Raw genomic sequence first — 15,719 nt, 5'->3', positions numbered from 1 at the left:
TCTGGTTCATTGACCTGAGAGGGAGAGATGAGGAATATAAATTTAGTTGTAGCAATGACATAACTACGTTTGAAAAATGCATATTAAATATTATGTCAGCGTACATAGATGGATATTCAACATTTGTAAGAGAAAAAAATAGAGGGGATTAGTCAAAAAACTTCCAAAGAGAAAGAGTAAGGGAAAGAAAATTCTTGAAATGCATAAAATCAGTTTGAGGATATACTATCAGAGATTCATTTGCACTGAAAAAAGGAAGGTAAATTGGTAGAATTTAGAAGGATTAAAAAAGAAATTACAAAAGACTACAGCATTTACTTTTAGGAATAATAGTTTAAAGATAAATATCCATCCCCAAGTGAATAATAAAACAGCCCCCTCATGATAAGAATATCAGAGCAATAAATTCCACTGGAGATTGACTTGGTCTGCTAGACTTCAGGGTTGGAATGAAGCAATCCAAAGAGACTGCAAAGAATCAAAGGAAATGAATGGATGCATTGTGCCTGGCCTTTACTCCAAAATTTTGAAGAAGTGTCTACTCCGGAGTTACTTTGTCAGGAGAATGAAGGTGAAGAATTGTCAGAGAAATCAAAACAAAAACCTGATTGAAAAAATATGAGGAATTAAGTGGCTATAAATCACCAAGTTCAAATAGTCTTCATCTAAAACTTCTGAAGAAGTTAAAGAAGGATGTAACTAAGCTACCACCAAAAATGTATCAACACCTTCCATCAAAGAAAGGGGTGATGAATACATGTCTGTTCCTAGAATTATTTGCTGTTATTTGTGAAGCTGAGTTTTAATAAAAAATTATGGTGTTGTCTAGTATTATGCATGCCTTTAAGAAAGAGTGTATGTGTGTTTTTCCTTCATGGATAATGCATATTTTTATAATTAGTTTATTGCTTCTTGAAGGTATTTTTTCCTATTTTGTGGTAATATTTGTTGTTATTTATTTTTGTATGTTTATCCCTGAGTTTACTACCTTGAATACTATTGAACACTACTTATTAGACACTGATGGTAATCAAATATGGCAATAAGCCTGAAATGAGTCATTACAGCATTTGTTGGTTGTGAGCCTTGTCTCCGCAATAAGCAATAACTTTATTGTTACAACATGTGCTTGACTTTACAATATGAAGCACCCTGCCGAGAGAATACCATAAACCCTGCTTGGTGAACTTGATTACCCAAAGCAATGGATTTATTTCCTTTAAGACTTTTCTCACATTTGGAGAAGGTTGTTATTTTGAATATTCAGTAATTCCACGATGCCCAAATTTACCAAATTAATAAGTAGTGACTTATGAACATTTCTGAGTTTCCGGTGATGAATTTGGGGCCTCCCATTAAAATCCAGGCATTTATTTCACAAGAGACTGCATTCTGGTTAATTCTTAGCAGGTGGGCAGGGACCAGACCTTCCCATCTTGCATTGCCAGTGAACCTCAAACGTGACCTCTTTAAGGGTAGGAGGGGAATTCATTCTCCATGTTTATTTTATTCTGAAACTCCTTTTTAGGTGAAGGCCCCTAACTGTGCTAAATTGTTCTTGGTTAAGAGTGTGAGTTTTGTGGCATGACTTGTACTCCTGACAGTCCGGGGGAAGGTTATTTTATTTGTAACTTTTCACAAGCTCCAAGGCCATCACTTTACTTAAAAAATATGTTTGTTTGTTTATTTGTGTGTACATGTGTGAAATTAAATGAGGTTATTCATAGATTTCTATAAAGAAAGTGTTATTTCATACTTGATTTGCTTTTGTTTTGTTAAAGCTGTGGAGTGAAGGAATTCAAAAGACTTTCCTCTTAAGGCCCCATTCTCAGGATTACCATTATGATACATGATTGCAGTTCACAACTCTTGCCTCTGTATATTAACTGTTACAACAAGTCCTTTGGAAAACACCATATTTTACCACTTTACTGAATGAGCTAATTAACTTGAGATAATTGATAATTTGGGCTATTCTACACAGTCTTCTCTGGAATCATGTCTCTGTTTCAAAATTATAGAATGATTTCTTAAAATGTAAATGTGTCTTGCTGAATGGGAATAATGAAACAAAATGCTGTAAGAACAGAAAACAACTGTAGATGATAAAGAGTACTGTTTCATAGGAGAGCCAGAAAATTGGAGAAGGGCATCATTTCTCAGTCTTCTTTAGATTCCTGCTCACTTTGAAAAAAAAATAAAAATATGGAATCTTTTATCATAAAATGTCCACGTTATAAATTCACAATGTAATTTTAAGTATTTCATAAACCTAGTATAGCTATCCAGATTGACCGGGGACTACCAATACACTGAGGACAATAAACAATTACTTGGAATTCTCAATTTTATCATTCTCCCTCTTCTTGGACCTCAGGAGTGCTACCTTGCTGAATTTGCATATTGCCTTCTTCTCCCAAAAATGAAATAGAAAGTGCTTTTCATGCTAGAGATACAATAAACCAGTTACTCTATTTATCATTTCAGAAACTAAATCTGATTCCAATTTTAGCTATAATTAACTTGCTGCAATGTGTAGTTTCTTTAATTCTCTGAACTATACTCTCCCTATCAATTAAGAGATTGGATTAGGTTTTTCTCTAAGGTCCATTCCAGCTTGAAAATGGACTATGCATTTTTTGAAGGAAAAATATATCCTATTCACACTGACTACTGACTTAATATAAAGATGATGAAATAAGAGGAATAAATTATGTCTGTTGAAAAAATACATTAATGTTAGTATTATATGAAATGAACAACTTAAAAATATATTTGAATGATCAAAATTTTATTTTTTATTATCACAGATTTATTATTTGCCTGTTTATATCTATTAGAATTTTTTATTTGCCTATACACATATCTATTGTCATTTCAGGTATATAATATTGCATCACATATTTAAAATTTGTTATTTTATATGCCTTATTTATCCAAGTGCACAAATCACACAAATCACAAATCATCCTGTTAATCGTCGATTGCCTCGAGCAGGCCCCAGTAACGTCTCCTTCATCCTAGCCCTGAGATTATATTCAAGGCTCTTTAGGAGAATGAGACCCATCATTGTTACTGGTATTTGGCATATTGGGTACGCCACAGGGTGTGCCAGACTCTGCCGTGTGGGCAGGCTACATCCAAGTGTATTGTCTTTTAAACGCTTAGTGAAAAATATAAAATATATTTGGTGAAATTAGTAAATTTATTAAATTTTAAATGTTATCTTTATGATATGGAGGGTAAAAGTGGATGCCTTTCTTTTTTCATGTATATATATTTAAGGAGTTAGTGCATCCTAGATAAGAAGAGACAGATACTCAACTTAACCTGTGTTATCCTGATTCTATCTTTAATTCACTGTATGACTTTGACCCTTCTCCTTTGTGAACTGGAGGAGGAAATAACAGTGCCTACTTTGTAGAATTTGGGGAGACATATATTATATATAGTAGAAAGCCCACTAGAAGTGTAATATATAAATGATTTTTGTTCATCTACTTGACTTCTTAATAAAGAAGACAATTTTGTACCAGGAATATTAGATTAAAGCTGTGTTTCTATAATTTCTCCAACTCTGAGTAATAGAAAAACTTCAGTCTACATGTTTATTTCTGATTTTAATAATGAGAAATTAAAATGGCTAATCCAGGGTGTTCTGTGATATCAGGTAACTGGGCTCCTGTGTTTCTCTGTCATCCTCAAATTTTAATGTTTTTTGCGTTTTCCAAGAAGTGTTATTCCATTTTATTGACTTCTGCATAAATATGAATTCCTGCCTCTCAGAAGGAAGACATGACGTAGGACACCTTGCTGTTCTTCAGGGAAATATCTCCTGCTTATTGCATATAGTACATAGCTTAATAATAGGCCAGTTCTAGATGTAGGTCTTGAGTAACATGACCCTAACTAAAAATTGGAACTCAATTTCTTTGAAAAGAGCCAACAAACTATTCAGGGAGAATCAGTTGAATTGCTACTAAGCACACTAAACTGATCATTTTGATCTCATATAAATGAATTAAACCCATACAAAATAAAATATAGTTACCCATGATTTAGTGATATATAAATACAGCCCTTAGTTTCCTCAATGGCCATTAATCCTTCTAATTATATACAAACTTTGTGAACTTTTGTACTGTACTTTCCCATTTCCCCTCTCATTTATTATATACCACTGAATATTTCATCTCTTCAGGAAACTTTCTTAAATTTCTCATCTTATTTACATACTTCTGCGTAATCCAATATCTTCCATATCACACTCCAATCTTAGTGCTTATGACACTATAATCATTAGTTACATGCCTATATCCCTTATTAGAATATTCCTTGAGGGCAAGCACTACATCTGACATGTTTTTGTAACCTCAGCCCCTAGCACATTCCTGGAACAGAGTACATTCAATCACTGCTTGTTGGGGTATGGGGGGTTGGGAGTGTGGGGGAGCAGGGGATTGTAGTATGTGAGATGATTTACATGCAGCAGCATAGAGAATACTGGTCATTGCTTGATGCCTGAAAATTAGAGATCACCTATCAGGTATATGACATCTACTTGTTTAAGTTATGTAACAGGCCTTTAATTAGTGCTCTAAGCCAGTGCAACCAAAAGATAAAAGCATTGAAAATACTCCTGGCCCTCAGGTCAGAAAGTGAGGAAGATGAGAATTCTGGGCCATAATTTTAAGTTAACCGGTCCAAACATTAATGAAAAAATTCTGGCCTGGTGCTGATGTTGCTGAGAGAGTAGAAAACAAACCTCTCAGTTTACAGCTCCTTTCTTTCTTATTCAGGGCAGGTCTGAAGTGTTCACTTAGAACTCAGTGATAAAGGAAAGGAACTGGCATGCTTCTGACCTGACTGCCAAAATGACTTATAGCACTGGAGAGAGGAGCTTTGCTCACTGTGAGGAAATTAGATTTTCCTTTTAACTCTTTCTGTGTTTGAATTGTACTACTTCTGACAATAGGTGTCTGTCTTTTTAAAGGGGCTGTGGGGTGTGTGTGTGTGTGTGTGTGTGTGTGTGTGTGTGTGTTTGTGTGTGTGTGTGTGTGTGTGTGTGTGTTGGTTCTACCGGGCTCCTTAGGCCATACTTACCCTATATGCATGACTTTTAATCCTCACAGTTTATAAAGGAACCCAGGTGTGACAGGGACCACATATAGAGATTTCAACAGAAATAATCATTGCCATGAATAGAATTTGATGTTTAGAAGAGAGAAGTTTATTGAAAGGTTATGCAGAGCCAAAATGAAGGATGTAGTCCTGGGAAGTGTATAGGCCAGTTCAATAAATTTCTCTACAGTTTAATTTCCCAAGTTTGGTTTCAGTTTAAAAAAAATACTAACATTTTTAGGGAAATGGAATTGGTTGCTAACAGATTTAATTAATTGCTAAAAGAGAAGCACTGTTCAAAACTTCAAAGCAAGTCCCAGATCTTAAAGAGTTAACTCAGTAATAGCTCTTGTGGGAAAGGGGGTGGTGAGTGGAATGGAGGCTATTTGAATCTTTTACCATAAAAATAGTCCTATGGAGGTAGAGGCTCAGTAAGGCCATTAAGTCATACTGCTTTTAGCAATTGTAAACCTAAAGGAGGTGAGTTTAAGCTCTGGTCTCGGAAGACACTTTGCTTCCCCCCAGCACCCCTAGGGTCCTTTGTAATTATATGGACGCCTTTGTCTAGGGGCTTTAGTAAAATCTGGGCTCTGGATAAGGTATAGGGAGACAATTTTCTGAGAGCTGTTAGAATCACTGAGGGTTATTTGGATAGGAATCATTGACTTAGGAAAATATACATAAAAAACTGGAGAAATTCATATCATGAACATTTATTTTATTTCATTTTTGGCCTAATTTACCCCTCTCTGGAGCTCGCATAATACAGTTTTTCAAATCTGTCCCCAAGTTTCCTGGTTGAATTAGCCTTGAGTAGCCCTCACTTAGTCCTGACTGTCACCTCATGCAGACTCAAAACTCACCCTAGAGTGTCTTGATTCCCTTCATCTAATCACTCCAGTCCAGTCATAGAAAATCTCAGCCCTTGTTCCCCACTGTCACATGCTTTAAGTCTGTGCTTCTCTTCTTCCTCCTTCAACTCTCAGGTCCTTCTCTTAGAGCCTCACCTTATTCACAATTCATCTTCAGAACACTGGTCCATCCTCTGATGCCTTAAGTCCAGTTTTGTATTACTTCCATAGACTTCACTGTGATCTAAACTTCCCTTCCATATTGCAGTACTATCTTTCATGCAAAATGCCAGATAGCCCAAGTCTTCTGTTTTTGTAAGAGACCTGCAACCTGGGATACCAAGCATAACTCTGCTATGACATTTCTGGGATTTCTAGCTAATAACGGCACTAATACTTTTTTAGTTTTATGATCCCCGTTCCCTTCTTTCTTTTTTATTTGACTCATGCCTGGTAATGCTCTTACTTTTGTCTCTGTGCTCAGTGGCTGCTGGAGGATCATTAGGCAGTGCCAGGGACCTAAGCTGGGTGGACCCCATCCATGGCAGGCATCCTATCCTCTATACTATCTTGCAGGTTAAATCTTAAGATTTTCTGTTTTTTTGTTTGTTTGTTTGTCTCTCTCAACAACAGGGTTTGTTTAAAAAAAAATCCCTTGTGCTAGATAGTCATTGCTAGTCTATACTGCCAAGACACTTCTCAGCTCTTTTCTAAGACACAAAGATTAAAGCTGGGAAACAACAATATTCCTTGGCCTGTAGATATCTCTTTCTCATGCAATTCAAATCAGACTACCAGCAGTAACATTTGCAATACAAAGAAAACATTGCCCCCTGAGGGCGTGTTTAGGTGGGGTTTACTAAAGGTTTACAATAGTCTAGAATCTCATACTGTAGGCAAATCAGTCATCTGTTCTTGCTACTTTATGAATCTTGTCTCCAGATTTCTCTAAAAGGTTTGTCTTTTCTATCATTCTCAACTTTTTTTATCAGTACTCTGGTTTTTATTAAATGATTGAAATATAAAGAAATATAATACTAGAGGAAGGGGAAAGTTCTTAACCAAAGACAGTTTTTATAAGAAGGGATTGGAATGATGAAATGATATATATAAACCAAACTATGGATGTATGGAGAAAGTGGCATCTTCTATAGCACATTACACAAATTCAGGATCAGAAGCCTGAGTAATAGGATAGGGGGTATGATGTGTGCCATGCATGTGGCTGCCCAGGATTGATTAGTAAGATCAGAATCATTATTAGACCTTAGGTTCATCTCTGTAGCTAAAATCATATGGTTCCTTTGCACCAGATATTTCATACTTATTGTATATATTTATCTTTCTAAATTTATTCTATTGGACTAACTCAATCAGAAAAAACTCCTGAAAACCTAAGAGATGATGTGGCAAATGGGATGGAGCGATAGCACAGCGGGTAGGGCGTTTGCCTTGCACGCAGCCAACATGGCCTACCCAAGTTCGATTCCTCCAGCCCTCTCGGAGAGCCCAGCAAGCTACCGAGAGTATCTCACCCACATGGCAAAGCCTGGCAAGTTCCCTGTGATGTATTCGATATGCCAAACACAGTAACAAGTCTTATAGTGTTACTGGGCCTGCTGGAGCAAATCGATGAACGACGAGAGGACATTGACAGTGACAGTGATGTAGCAACTAAGGTAGACTGATATAAAATGAGGCCATTATGACTATACATCATGATTCCAAGCAACATTTTTACTAAATAAGAAGACATTTGAGGGCTGGAGCAATAGTACAGTGGGTAGGGAGTTTGCTTTGCACGCAGCCAACCTGGGTTCGATTCCCAGCATCCCATATGGTCTCCCAAGCACCTTCAGAAGTAACTTCTTAGTGAAGAGCCAGGAGTAACTCCTGTGCATTGCTGGGTGTGAGACCCAAAAAGAAAAAAAAAAATAAAGAAGACATTTGAAAGTAGCATAGTAGAAACTAGTAGCAAGGCAAGTTGGGAGATATCCTACCAAAACTTCAACCATCAAAGTCAAGTTCAAGCAAAGGCTTCCTATAGAATTAAAGAAAGTAAAAAGAAATAAACCATTTTTAGCAGTGTAATGAAAGAAACTGAGCATTGAAAAGAAGAAGGGGGGGACTATTTTGCATACTTGGTATGAAATAAGTTTTGAATTTTAGCTTCCTCTTAATATTACTAAATAGTGCTCTTAGGGTCCTACTCTGCTTATTTCACCATAATTCTCATTATTGCATGCCCACTGCCCCAGTTAAGCATTTCATTTCATGAGGTTTTCAACAAACCAAAAGAGGTACTATTATAGTCCAGTTTGTAAAAATTAAGCTAGTTCAGATGAAGGCTATATTTTTGACAAAAGAAAAATGTAGAATATGGTCAAGTTACTTCTAAAAGTTTAAATTATTTTTAAAATGTGTTTTTGTGTTGAGAATAGTCTTAAGGGATTGGGGATACTGTTGAGGGGTTAGGATACATACTGTAGGATGGCGTTGCTTTGTTCTTTCTCCCTTTTTCCACAAGGAGCTTAGATTTATCAGGTTACGCCTGTCACAGTGCTCCTGAGGCACTTCCATTCCACTGTGTTTATCTGTAAATTCTTCCCTGTGCTCTCCTCCCCAACCAGTTAATCAGCTTTTTCCCTAATCAGACTCTGTTAACTTGTAAGGTTAGATTCCTCAGAAGTCTATGATTTTATATGTATGAGTGAAATATTGCCTTTCTCCTCTCCTTATGCCTTATGAACAGTTTACTTTAAAGTAATGCCCTTTCTGTATGGATACAGGAAGACCGTTAACATTATGCTTTGTAATTTAGGATTTAATTGACTTTGAATATTATTCACTCCCGGGCATCTGCTTTCTTGACTTAAGCCTCAGTTGCCCTTGGTTCCTAACACCCCAAAAGTAGGGTCCCGACGAAGGACTGAATGGACCCAGGGCAAGCAGTGAGCTACCCTGGCATCGAAATGGGCTAGGCCAAAGTGCCACGATTCTTAACTATAAGTTAAGAGCTTGAGCGATAGCACAGCGGGTAGGGTGTTTGCCTTACACGCGGCCAACATGGCTGACCTGAGTTCGATTCCTCTGCCCCTCTCGGAGAGCCCGGCAAGCTACCGAGAGTATTCGATATGCCAGACACAGTAACAACAAAGTCTCCAATGGAGACGTTACTGGGCCCGCTCGAGGAAATCGACGATCAACGGGAGGGCCTTTACTTTACTAAGAGCTTGAACATAAACAAATGCTGTCATGATCCAAAAGTTAGGACTAGAGTAGGACCCTGCTAGGGGTAGGAAAGACTATCTGGCCTGAGCACTGTAGTCTGAGATTGAGATAGCCCTAGGAGGGCAATTCTATAAGTTTAAGGTATTTCTTACTGTATCCATACAAAATGATTTAAATTATATTTGCTTATATGTTAGACAAGGAGAGGAGAAACACACCCAGGGGAATCTGCTCTAGGGTGGATTGATCTGATAATGAGGATCTCTCCTAGGAGTGGATATCCCAGAGGGAAAGAATTCTACCATTATTGACTGTGACCGCACCTATGTGTAATTGTTACCCAACCCCTCATGCTTTGGGATTTAACTAGACTGTAAGAGTGGGATAGGGGATCAGAATCAGAATCGAGACTCCAGAGAAGGAGGATGAAGGGGGATTGAGAAGGAGAATAAAGTAGCATGGGGGAGGAAGAAGCAGGAAGAGAGGCAGAGGACAGAGACAGGAGTGGATGGAGAGAGGATTGGAACAAACTGCAACTGACATCAACCAGCCTGGCCCTCATTCCTTCCCTTGCCTGCCCATTGTAATTGACATCCCTGGGGTGGAGGAAGCAGCGTGATTTACCGAGCGCTGGTGGCAGGAGAGAGAGCCACCGCTGCTGCTGTCTTTTTTGAGTTTCCACACATACCTTCCATATTTTCATATAAATGCAAAAGAATATGATTATATTTCTGAGATGTTTGTATTTGTTCATTTATAATAGGATTTGTAATGACTCTCACTATATGCAAAGCTTAATTTTTTAAATATATATATGCTAACAATAAAAGAACATCAGCAGGATACCTTAGACTTGCATGTGTGTATAGTTTTCACTGCACTCAGAACTAAAGTTCTAGTGTCTTCATAACAAGATCCATCTGTCCATTTCTCCCACCCTCCTCTCCCATTTTCCTCTATCAACCTGTAGAGTTTCAGGTTATTTCTGTGGTTAATTTTATTTTTCTTTGCCAGTTAGTCTGTTTTATTTATTTGCATTCCACATTTGAACAAAATCATTTGTTATTTTTCTTTCCCTCCCTCCCTCCCTCCGTCCCTCCTTCCCTCCCTCCCATTCTTCTTTTCTTTTTCTTTTGTTTTCCTCTTTGTGCCATACCGGGTAGTACTTGGTACTTACTTCTGCCTCTGCACTATACACTCAGGTACTTGACTGGGGTGGGATGGAGGGGGAAAGTGAGGCACACACTAAGCTGTTCTCAGGGCTTAATTTGATCCTGCACTCAGAGATCACACCTAGCAACCTAAGGGATCAAATTATGTGTTGAGGATTGAACCCATTTCAGCAGCTTGCAAGGCAAGTGCCTAAAGCACTATATTCTGCAGCCCAAATTGTTTTTAATTTGAAGTCCTTTTTTGTATTGATTCCTTTTTCATCCACATATATATAAGAACTGTCAGGTCTTCATCAACAGTCATATAATCAGTGTTATATGCTTATCTCTTTTCTATTAGTAAGCTTACTTAGTAAAGTCTTCATGAAATCACTTTCCCCTGTGTTCAAGTCCTCATAAACCCACCCAACAGTTATCAAAATTGAGAATTTCCCAAAACTTCTTCTGATCAATAGAATAGATTGTTACATATTTGATATGCAAATCTTCTCAAATTAATCACGGGTCATGGTCCTCCCGTTGTTCATCGATCTGCTCGAGCAGACCCAGTAATGTCTCCATTGGAGACTTTGTTGTTACTGTGCTTGGCATATCGAATACGTCACGGGGAGCTTGCCAGACTCTGCCATGTGGGCAAGATACTCTCGGTAGCTTGCCGGGCTCTACGAGAGGGGCGGAGAAATCGAACTCGGGTCGGCCATGTTGGCTCCGTGCAAGGCAAACGCCCTAGTGCTGTGCTATCGCTCCAGCCCTCTCAAATTAATAAGCCACAAGTATTTTTTAAGCTTTTTTACTTGATATAGTCCCATTTGTTTATTCTTCCTTTTCATGCCTTACTAATAGATTTGGGTCTCCAAATACATATCTGTCAAGGATCTGAAGTGTATTATTTATGTCTTGTATGTATTTTAAAGTTTTGATGTATCGACATATTGCTTTGATTTGAGTTAATATTTTTATTTTATTATAAATTTTATTTTCCTTCTATCTTCCTTTCTTTTACTCTTCCATCCTTTGATAGGGTGTACTACATTAGTTTATTTACATATATTAAACCATTCTGGGACAAACCCCACTTGAACATAAAAATGGTATTCTTGATTTGTTGTCAGGTTACCAAGATTTTTCTGAGGAATTTTGCATATATATGCGTATATATGTATTATAGATATGTGTTTTTCATTATTATCTATGTATGCTATTTCCTTTATTTTTTCCAGAATAAAAGTGTCCTGGCCTAAGAAAATGTGCTTACAAATGACTAGCCTCTTCGAATATTAGAGGAGTTGAATATTAGTTCTATTTAAAAGTATTGTTTAATTTACTAGTGAAGCCATTTTGTCCCGAAGGAAATTTTGATTGTGATTTCAAATTATATATCTTACATGTGTATATGCACACACATGTATATGTATCACTGTTACTGTCACCGTCCTCCTGTTTTTCATTGATTTGCTCCAGAGGGCCCAGTACCATTGTAAGACTTGTTACTGTGTTTGGCATATCAGATACATCATGAGTAGCTTGCCAGGCTTTGCTTTGCAGGCAAGATACTCTCCTTGGCTTGCCGGACTCTCTGAGAGGGGTGGAGGAATCGAACTCGGGTCAGCCATGCTGGCTGTATGCAAGGCAAATGCCGTACCCTCTGTGCTATTGCTGTATATGTATATATATATATGTGTGTGTGTGTGTGTGTGTGTGTATGTGTGTATGTTTTTTTTCCTGGTTCAGTCTTAAACCTTTGCATGATTCTAAGATTTGTCCAGCTTTTTTTTAAGGCCGCCAATTTCTTTGCATATAAATGTAAATGATACTCATCACCCCATTTTTGCATTTCAGCAGTATCAAAAGTTAAACATTTTAACTTTAAATTGGATTTTCTCTTTCTTTTTTAAATTGGTGAACCTAGTGAAGTACTTATTAATTTTAGTTAAGCTTATAAAGAATCAACATTTAAAATAGTTATTTTTGCATAATCTTTTCACTTCTATTTTGTTAAATTCCAGTCAAAATATTATTTTTATTATTCTAATGATATTTGTTTGGGCCTTCCTTTTATAGTTTTTTCATATATAATGTTTGGTTTTTCACAAAACAGCTTTTCTTGTTTATGCATGTGTTATTCCATTACAAAAATTCTCTGCTGTTACAGTTTTTGCTACATCACATAGGATCTGATTGCTCGTCTTTTTTGTTGTTCTCCAGATAATTTTTAACTTCTTTCTTAATTTTTTATTGATCCAGTAATTTTCCAGAAGCATATTTTTTATTGTCCATATGTTTAAGACTATTTTCCTTTTGCATTAAAATGAATTTTATAGCATTGAAATAGGAAAATATGCTTAATAATACTGTACTCTTCATATATTTATTAATACTGTATCCCAAAATTTAACTTATCTTTGAGAATCTTCCATGTGTACTGAATTTATTGGGAGAGTAAAATTGTTAGAGGTACATATTATGTCTGTCTCATCAGCTACTTAATTCTGGAATTGTGTTTCTGTCTATATATTGTGTCTATATATTGTTTCTGTCTATATATTGTTTCTGCCTATATATTGTATTTCTGACTATATATCTTGAAAAAATATCAATAATTGTTTTTTATCTATTAATTTTAACGTTGAAGTATAAATTTTGCATATATTCCCAAATAAACGAAAGAAGATATATAGATTGACTTTAAAGTTTCAGGAAAATATAAGTAAACTGTATTGGGGAAGTGATACGAAACCAAGCATAAGGGGTTGAGAGATAGTGTAATAATAGTAAGATATTTGTCTTGCATAAGCAGGCTTGCAATAGATCTCTTGATCAACATATTTCCCCCAACTATCAACAGGAGTGATTCTTGAACAGAGAACCAAGAATAAGCTCTGAGTACTTCTAGGCCAAAACTAAACAGCAAAACATAAAAACAAAGAGATGACAATAAAATATATCAGAGTAAAAAAGACATAAATTGCAATAAAACTAATGATATTATAATAAAATTTAAAAGTACTTGCATAATAAAAATAATATATTGTGAAGCACTGATAAAATTCTAATAGAAATTTAACAAGCCATCTCAACAGTGAAGATTTAAATTAAAAGATAAAACTTGGGTACATGCTTGGTGCCCCCTCTCCACCTAAACCCGCGCCCCTGAACGCCAGCCGCCTCCAGGACCCCGGCCAGGGGCACCTGCCTCCACTTCCACAGCAAGTGCAAGCCAAACTAGTCACCGTCCCCCACAGGTCTGTACCTTCTTGGTGCCCCCTCCCCACCTAAACCCGTGCCCCTGAACGCCAGCTGCCGCCAGGACCCCGAACTGAGGCACCTGTCTCCACTTCTGCAGTGAGCTCCAGCCCAACTAGTGCCCGCCCCCCCAATAGGTCTGTGGACTAGCATCTGCAGTTGCTGGGGGCATGGCCTCCTCAAAAGTGGGCGTGGCCTTCTTGTGGTGGGTGGCCGCTCGTGCAGACAAGTTATAATTCCCACTCCTAGCACTCTCGACTCACATCCCAACCTTCATCACCTAATTCCATGGAAAACATCCTGGCTGCCTCAAATACAATCAAACAAAAATCCACCGGCCAACTCCCATTCCAACAAAAAAAAACAGAGTACCTAGTAGATATACAAGCCCAATATAAAAGAGCACCTCCTCTGATGCTTCACTCATTGCCTATCATAAACCACAGAATAATGTCTTAGAGGAAGAGCGTATTTGAGAAGGGGAGAAGTGTGACCACCATCGACCAACCTTATTCAGAATCCTTTCCCACAATAAGATGGAACAGTGCTAGTGAACTTCAAGGTTTTACCTCTATACAACCACAACAGCATGAAGAAACAGCGCAAATCTTCACTATGAGGAGAAGATGAAGAGTCCCGAATCCTCAACGGGGCTACCCACAAATATGAGCTCTCCAATAAAAAATTCCGTGAAGAAATGCTGAGGATGTTCAAGCAATTCAAAGAATCAATGGAGGAGACATCCAGAAAATTAAAGGAAGAAATGAAAGAAACAGTGGAATGGATAGCCGAGAAAATACAGGAAAATATGAGAGCAGAAATAAGAAAGCTACAAAAAAAATATCACAAGTAAAGGATTTGGTAGATGAAATTAAACACTTAGTGGGTGCCCTCAGCAGTAGAATGACTACAGCCAAAGACAGGATCATTGAGCTTGAAGATGAGCAATAGAAATCACATAGGGAACAACAAACAATGGAAAAATACCTCAAAATAGCTCTAAGGTCAATCAGAGATCTAGGGGATGATGCCAAGAGGAACAACATTAGAATCATTGGAGTACCAGAAGGACAGGAAGGCAACCACAGTGAAAAAGCCACAGTCAAAGAAATCATTGCTAAAAACTCCTCAGAGTTAAAGAATGGAGACATCCAGATCCAAGGAGCTAGAAGGGTGCCAGCTAAAATAGACCATAATAAAAACACCCCATCATTCCATAATCAGAATGATGGATGCTGTGGATAGAGACACAATGGCAAGTAGCAAGGTCAAAGAAGGAAATCATATACAAAGTAGCACCCCTTAGATTTACAGCAGACTTATCACAAGAAACCCTCCAAGTCCGAAGACAATGGTGGGATATAATGAAAAAACTCAATGAAATGAACACCTCACAAAGAATACTTTATCCAGCTGCACTGTCACTAAAACTCGATGGGAAAATACATCTTTTTATAGATAAACAATAGCTCAGGAACTTCAAACTCAAAACCAAACCTAAAAGAAGGATTAAAGGGGCTCGTGTAAGATAAGAAGGGAAACGCTTTTAAGCACAACCAACCCCTATAGAAAGATGGCACAAAACCCCATGACAATAATCTCTCTCAATACCAATGGTCAAATACATCAATCAAGAGACACAGAGCGGCAAAATGGATCTAGAAACTGAAACCAACATTCTTCTGTCTACAAGAAACTCATCTGAACAGTCAGAGCAAACACAGACTCAAAGTTAAAGGATGGAAAATAACCCTGCAAGCAAACAGCTCCCTCAGAAAGGCTGGGGTGGCCATACTAGTATCTGGCAACATAGACTTCAGGTTGAAAAAGATTGGAAGGGACAACGAAGACCATTTTCTATTTATCAAGGGATACATACAACAGGAAGAAATCACACTATTAAATGTATACACACCTAATGAGGGAACAGCTAAATACTTAAAACAACTGCTAAAAGAATTTGAGAAAGACATTGCTAGCAAGACAAAAGTAGTCGGAGATTTCAGCATTGCCTATCACCTCTAGATAGATAAATAAGAACAAAACTCATCAAGGAAACATTGGCTTTTAAGCAAGAAATACAAGAGAGAGGGCTAATAGA

Source organism: Sorex fumeus, unplaced genomic scaffold (assembly GCF_029834395.1).
Source record: "Sorex fumeus unplaced genomic scaffold, SorFum_2.1 ptg000037l, whole genome shotgun sequence".
Taxonomy (NCBI): Eukaryota; Metazoa; Chordata; class Mammalia; order Eulipotyphla; family Soricidae; genus Sorex; species Sorex fumeus.
Note: the sequence above shows the minus strand (reverse complement) of the source record.